The sequence below is a fragment of the Solanum tuberosum genome, unplaced genomic scaffold (genome assembly GCF_000226075.1).
Source record: "Solanum tuberosum cultivar DM 1-3 516 R44 unplaced genomic scaffold, SolTub_3.0 scf00008, whole genome shotgun sequence".
NCBI lineage: Eukaryota > Viridiplantae > Streptophyta > Magnoliopsida > Solanales > Solanaceae > Solanum > Solanum tuberosum.
Window position 1 is genome coordinate 3630385 of NW_006238934.1, and position 8781 is coordinate 3639165.

Genomic DNA, 8781 nt, shown 5'->3' on the forward strand with positions numbered 1-8781 from the left:
TCTTTTCATTTTATCTTTCTTAGATGATGCAATTAAGACATTTCAAGCATTGGTGTGGCATGAAATCGATAAAATCATTGTGTGGGTTGTTGGTGAAAAAATTGGTTCTATTATTATTGAAGAACATCATTAACGCCCAATCATGATCGCAATTTCATTCAATTGTGCACAATAAGCATGAATCAAATTAGATAATACTACACCCCTATTGACACTCCTTTATTTAGTAAGGATTTCAGCTTTTTCTTCCACGGACAATTAATAGAAAAATCAAATCAGGATGTTTTGTCCCCGATCTTCAACACCTATTTTATTTTTTTAAAAATAATTAAATTTCACCCAGATTGATCGATAGATTAAATTGGGACAAATTAATCAGAATTTCCTACCAACCCCGCTCCATCTCAAATACCGTACCCATTTCGTCCCCCAATACCAGTTCAAATCGAAATCAGAACAACTAACACCGAAATCGAATTGGGATGTTTTGTTTTCTTTAACCCTTTTAATTATATACTATATCCAACTATCCATCTAGACACTTCTTTATATTTATCGAGTATTTTATGTTGTGTTTTTCACTTTGACATACATGTATGGAGATAAAGGTTATCTTGATGTCGTACCACCTGATTCTTGGCTGATAATTGAAGTGGAGCTGATATATATTAGTTGGTTGTGCCTTCACGTAGGGACGCTATTTTTTCTTTTGTAGAATCTTAAAATCGTAGTTGTAGACTTCTCTTGAAGTGAAACAAGTTAGCACGATGAGTGAAATTTCAGATGCTGATTTTACAACTTCATTGTTTGTTCCTCCTCTCAAGTTTGCTTTTGGGACATTTTAACTATGTTTTATAAAGTATTACAGAAATCAATGGTGAATATTGTTTTGTGAGATATTTCATATTTTATTGAATGAATATATTTTCACTTGACTTATTGATTTCGACAATCCAGATCAACAATTTGCAAAATCTATAACAAAATACTATTAATTGAATCTATCTTATAGTGCAAGTGGTTCGAATGTGGTGTTTTTTCTCCAGCAAAATGACCAAAATAATTATTGAAAGTAACGTTCTTTTATGCGTTTTTTCATATAAAAAAATGAAGCAAACTTTTGGCCATTCTTGTTTGGTAACTCAAAATGGAAGGATAATTTTGGGAAAGGAGACCCTCTTGAATTTCTTATAGGTATTGTATTTGATGCATGAGAAGTTGACTTCTATTTATTTCGATCTATTAAGCTTAGATATTTGTGCTAGCAGCTTCTGCTCAACTAATAAAGTGATGAAAAATCAGTGTAGATGGTAATTTGCTTAGATGACTAAACTGATCATTTATCTGATTTTATAGTTACACTTCCAGCGTTGACGACTAACATATTTTGTATGTCCAATTATCAGATTTGCGCATTCGGGCAAAAGAAGAATTACAATCCCACCAGAATTAAGGTATGCACATTTGAGTTGCTATTCTGTTTGCAATGTCGTGTATAATCATCAAAGTTGTTTTCGCTTGTTGGCTACATCCATAAATTTCTCTTGCCTAATGAATTTGTGTTTTCCCTTTTCCTCTACCTCGAGGTATGGGTCAAAAGGTGATGGTGAGATCGTACCATCTGATTCATGGAGGGTAATTGCAATAAATGGGATTTTCTATCAACCCCACTCCATCTCTAATGTTGCGCCCATTTTGTTCCCCAATTCTAGTTCAAACAGATTTTAGGACAATTAACATCGGATTCAAATCGGGCCATTTTGTCTTTTTTTAAACTCTTAATAACTTACTATATCCCTCTAGACACTTCTTTATTTATTCACAAATACATTAATCAAATAAGGAGAGTACATGTATCTAATCAAATGTATCCTTGTATTTAATAGTGAATTTTAATATGTATGTGCATATTTAATACTAAATATGATTTTATGATTTATATTTCACTTGAAACAATATCAAATATTATAAAAGAAAGAAGATACAAAATTTAAATTAAAAAAGAAACATAAATTATTTATTATTATATTTTTTATTAAGAATATCTTAGAACTTTGAATTAAATAACTATAATCTTCATATTAATAATAACTTTTTTACAACAACAACCAAAATAATTAATATAAACCAATAACAACTTATTATCTAGAATTAATTCTACTTTTATAAATAATAATATTTTCCCGTGAAATTAATGTTAAATGTCTTTTAAGTATATTATGCTAAAAATAACTAATGTTGAACTGTTTCATCACTCTTATATGAATAACAAGCATCTTTAGTAAAAAAAAATGAAACAAGAAAGAAAAATTGTGTGTTAGCAGCCAACAATATAGATTAGAATCACGTAGTTATAATGTTTTCTTTATGAATTTACTCATCCGACCCTAATCTCAAATATAGGGTAGAAGCATGTTTCTATCTTCCAAATTAAACACCTATTTCATAAATTATAACACATGCAATTAGTAATGTTAATGTCGATACTATAAGCAACTATAACATAACAAAAACATAAAAGTATTAGAATTCGTTAGATGTCATAGTCATAGTCACTTGATTATCTATATAACTCTATTTTACAAACAAAAGGAAATTAATAGAGATTAACAACAAAAATGGAAATGTGCTATTTTTGAATAGAGCAAAGGGAGATTAAGGACTTTTTTTTTTCTTTCTTCCTTTAAGAATAAAAAACTAGGTTTATTTTTTAAAAAAACTAGATCTTAAACAAAAAAAAAATATAAGAACCTGAAAAAGTTACTAGAAATATGAAATAAAGCATATACATACACACAAAACAACATATAAAACAAAAAGCTTACCTTCTTTAGGTTGGTAGGGAAAACGTAAACATATACACTCTTAAGCCCACTCTCTCAAGTTCTTTGTCAAGCTCTCTCTTACTCTGTAATGGAAATGGTGGGAAATTTTTTTGGGAGTAAAGAGGTAGCTACTCTCTTTCAAGCTCTTTGTGAAGTTTTCTTCACTTGTTATGTTATGGAAATATTCTTGAGTGTGAGGAAGTAGGTACTAAACTCGCGTGAGTTAGTGTATGAATTCAATTTTTGTTTGGGATGAATTTTTTTTTTTCCGTATGACATGTCCAAACTGGTTATGATCTCAATAGCCGGTTAGAATTGCATACATTAGTTATTTATCTTTAACCCCGTATAAGATAAGACATTACTTTCTTATAACCTATACATGTATTAGTTACACGAGTTTTTAAATTGCTAAATAAAAAATCCTATTAATCTTATACATAGTAACATATTTTCTAACTAGCCAACCAATATTGTATAACTTATACAAAAATTTATACTCAATAAATTGTTTTTTCACCGACTATCAAATGACACCCTAAGTTAATTTAATTCAATTTAATTTTAAATATAAGTCAAATTGACTCTCAAGAAAGCAAAAAATATATTCAAGAAACATGCCAACGGTGATTTGAGTTTTAATGTTGGGGGATTTAATTTTAAAATTAAATAATATGTGTGACTAATCCTAATAAACCACATGACTATTTAAAATTGAAAAAAACAGAAAAGCAAATCATCAGATTTGGGATATTAGTTTTACGAGTATTCTTGAGTTTTACGGATATTCTTGAGTCAAATAATTAGGTTGGATGTATTTTTTTATTAGATGATGGATGGTTCTTAAAAGTCATTTCTCATATGTTTGAGATATTTTTTATTACTTTATCAATAAAATTTACTAGATATACACAACATAATTTCTCAAAAGAGGATTTGTCTTATCATCCTCCCTCTATTTTAGCTCATCCTTTGACCACATCTTATTGTGAAACTCTAGAAATATGTGTGGGTTGTTGGTGAAAAAATTGCTTCTGTTATTATTGATGAACATCATTAACGCCCAATCATGATCGCAAATTCATTCAATTGTGCACAATAAGCATGAATCAAATTAGATAATACTACACCTCTATTGACACTCCTTTATTTAGTAAGGATTTCAGCTTTTTCTTCCCCGGACAATTAATAGCAAAATCAAATGACGATGTCTTGTCCCCTATCTCCAACACCTATTTTATTTTTAAAAAAATAATTAAATTTCACCCATTGATAGATCGAATTAAATAGGGACAAATTAATCAAAATTTCCTACCAACCCCGCTCCATCTCAAATATAGCGCCCATTTCGTCACCCAATTCCAGTTCAAATCGAAATCAGAACAATTGACACCGAAATCGAATTGGGATGTTTTGTTTTCTTTAACCCTTTTAATTATATACTATATCCAACTATCTATCTAGACACTTCTTTATATTTACAGAGTATTTTAGCTTGTGTTTTTCACTTTGACCTACAGGTATGGGGATAAAGGTTATCTTGACGTCATACCACCTGATTCATGGCTGGTAATTGAAGTGAAGCTGATACATATAGTTGATTGTGCCTTCAAGTAGGAACGTTATTTTTTCTTTTGTAGAATATTAAAATCGTAGTTATAGACTTCTCTTGAAGTAAAACAAGTTAGCATAATGAGAGAAATTTCAGATGTTGATTTTACAACTTCATTGTTTGTTCCTCCTCTCAAGTTTGCTTTTGGGACATTTTAACTGTGTTTTATAAAGGATTGCAGAAATGTTTTATGAGATATTTCATATTTTATTGAATGAATATATTTTCACTTGACTTGTTGATTTCGACATTCCAGATCAACAATTTGCAAAATCTATAATAAAATACTATTAATTGGATCTATCTTATAGTGCAAGTGGTTCGAATGTGGTGTTTTTTCTCCAGCAAAATGACCAAAATGATTATTGAAAGTAACGTTCTTCTATGCGTTTTTTCATACGAAAAAAATGAAGCAAACTTTTGGCCATTCTTGTTTGGTAACTCAAAATGGAAGGATAATTTTGGGAAAGGAGACCCTCTTGAATTTCTTATAGGTATTGTATTTGATGAATGAGAAGTTGGATTCTATTTATTTCGATCTATTAAGCTTAGATATTTGTGCTAACAATTTCTAGTCAACTTATAAAGGGATGAAAAATCAGTGTAAATGGTAATTTACTTAGATGACTAAACTGATTATTTATCTGATTTTATAGTTACACTTCCAGCGTTGACGACTAACATATTTTGTATGTCCAACTATCAGGTTTGCGCATTAGGGCAAAAAAAAGAATTACAATCCCACCAGAATTATGGTATGCACATTTGAGTTGTTATTCTGTTTGCAATATCGTGTATAATGATCAGAGTTGTTTTCATTTGTTGGCTATATCCATAAATTTCTCTTGCCTAATGAATTTATGTTTTCCCTTTTCCTCTAACTCGAGGTATGGGTTAAAAGGTGATGGTGACATCGTACCATTCGATTCATGGCGGGTAATTGAAATGAATCAAATCATAGCGAATCAGTTGGGATTTTCTATCAATCCCACTCCATCTCTAATGTCACGCCCATTTTGTTCCCCAATTCTAGTTCAAACTGATTTTAGGACAATTGACACCGGATTCAAATCGGGCCATTTTGTCTTTTTTAAAACTCTTAATAACTTACTATATCCCTCTAGACACTTCTTTATATATGCACAAATACATTAATCAAATAAGGAGAATACATGTATCTAATCAATTATCTATTGATGTATCCTTGTATTTAATTGTCAATTTTAATATGTATGTGCACATTTAATACTAAATATGATTTTTTGATTTATATTTCACTTGAAACAATATCGAATATTATAAAAGAAAGAAGATACAAAATTTAAATTAAAAAAGAAACATAACAAATTTATTATTATATTTTTTATTAAGAATATCTTAGAACTTTGAATTAAACAACTATAATCTTCATACTAATAAATAACTTTTTTACAACAACAACCAAAATAATTAATATAAACCAATAACAACTTATTATCTAGAATTAATTCTACTTTTATAAATAATAATATTTTCCCGTGAAATTAATGTTAAATGTCTTTTAAGTATATTATGCTAAAAATAACTAATGTTGAACTGTTTCATCACTCTTATATGAATAACAAGCATCTTTAGTAAAAAAAAATGAAACAAGAAAGAAAAATTGTGTGTTAGCAGCCAACAATATAGATTAGAATCACGTAGTTATAATGTTTTCTTTATGAATTTACTCATCCGACCCTAATCTCAAATATAGGGTAGAAGCATGTTTCTATCTTCCAAATTAAACACCTATTTCATAAATTATAACACATGCAATTAGTAATGTTAATGTCGATACTATAAGCAACTATAACATAACAAAAACATAAAAGTATTAGAATTCGTTAGATGTCATAGTCATAGTCACTTGATTATCTATATAACTCTATTTTACAAACAAAAGGAAATTAATAGAGATTAACAACAAAAATGGAAATGTGCTATTTTTGAATAGAGCAAAGGGAGATTAAGGACTTTTTTTTTTCTTTCTTCCTTTAAGAATAAAAAACTAGGTTTATTTTCCAAAAAAACTAGATCTTAAACAAAAAATAAAAATAAGAACTTTAAAAAGTTACTAGAAATATGAAATAAAACATATACATACACAAAACAACATATAAAACAAAAAGCTTACCTTCTTTGGGCTGGAAGGGAAAACATAAACAAATACACTTTTAAGCCCTCTCTCTCAAGTTCTTTGTGAAGCTCTCTTGCTCTGTTATTGAAATAGTGGGAAATTTTCTTGGGAGTAAAGAGGCAACTACTCTCTTTCAAGCTCTTTGTGAAGTTCTCTTCACTTGTTCTGTTAGTGTACGGAATTCAATTTTTATCTGGGTGAAATTTAATCTTTTTTTTCCGTATGACATGTCCAAACTGGTCATGATTTTAGTAGTTGGTTAGAATTATAGACATTAGTTATTTATTTTTAATCCCGTATAAGATAAGACATTACTTTCTTATAACCTATACATGTATTAGTGAGACGAGTTTCTAAATTGCAAAACAAAAATTCTATTAATCTTATACATAGTAACATATTTCCTAACTAGCCAACCAATATTGTATAACTTATACCCAATAAGTTGCTTTTTCACTGACTATCAAATGACACCTTAAGTTAATTTAATTCAATTTAATTTTAAATATAAGTCAAATTGTCTCTCAAAAAAGCAAAAAATATATTCAAGAAACATTTCAACGGTGATTTGAATTTTAATGTTGTGGGATTTAATTTATAAATTAAATAATATATGTGACTAATCCTAATAAACCACGTGACCATTTAAAATTGAAAAAAAGAAGAAGAAGCAAATCATCAGATTTGAGATATTAGTTTTCCGGTTATTCTTGATTCAAATAATTAGGTTGGATGTATTTTTTATTAGATGTTGGACGGTACTTAAAAGTCAATTCTCATATGTTTGAGATATTTTTTATTACACTATCAATATAATTTACTAGATATACACAATATAATTTCTCAAAAGAGGATTTGTCTTATCATCCTCTCTCAATTTTAGCTCATCATTTGACCACATCTTATTGAGAAACTCTACAAATATGTGTGGGTTGTTGGTGAAAAAAATGTTTATGCTATTATTGATGAACATCATTAACGCTCAATCGCAAATTCATTTAATTGTGCACAATAAGCATGAATCAAATTAGATAATACTATACCCCTATTGACACTCCTTTATTTAGTAAGGATTTCAGTTTTCTTCCACTTTTGATTAGAGATGTGCTGCATTTCTCATCGGGACAATTAATAGCAAAATCAAATAAGGATGTATTGTCCCCTATCTCCAACACTAATTTTTTTTTTTTTTAAATAATCAAATTTCACCCAGATTGATCGATCGGATTAAATTGGGACAAATTAATCAGAATTTCCTATCAACCCGCTCCATCTCAAATAACGCGCCCATTTCGTCCCCCAATTCTAGTTCAAATCGAAAGTAGAACAATTGACACAAAAATCGAATTGGGCCGTCTTGTTTTCTTTAACCATTTTATTTATATACTATATCCAATTATCCATCTAGACACTTTTTTATATTTACCAAGTATTTTAGCTTGTGTTTTTCACTTTGACCAAAGATGTGCGACAAATTTTCTCTGAATTATAATTTTGTAACATTTTAAGTTCTCAAATTCATAATGCACAAGTTATATGCTTTCTAGTGTTGTGGTTTTAAATTTCTCGAAGCTCGAGCTATTTTAATCTTATATTTTTATTTATATTCCTTGAATTTGCACAATTATATTTAAAGAAATAAGGAGAGATACATTTATATTGATACATGAATCTAGTACCAAATATGCATTTGATGAATTCAATGTATTTAATAGTGAATTTTAATATATTTGTGATTTTATGATTTAAATTTCAGTTGAAATAATATCGAACATTATAAAGGCTAATTATCTACCTTTATAAAAAACATTTTAAAACTTTAAATTAAATAACTCAAATCTTCATATTAATTAATAAAATTTTACAACTATATCCAAGGTAATATATTATAAACAAATTATTAACTTTATTATTATCTAAAATTAATCCTATTTTTATAAATAATAATAATATTTTGTGAAATTAATGTTAATTGTCTTTTATGACTATTGTAATAAAAATGTCTATTGTTGGTGAAAGCATATAGCCTGAACTTGTTCATCGTATTGTACAAGTAACAAGCATCTTTAACCCAAAAAATGAAACAAAAATGAAAATTTGTTTATTTTATGGTCATTGTTCTAAAAATGGTTTTTGTTGGTGAAATGATATAGTGCTTGATCTAATTCTCCAGTGCTATACGAGTA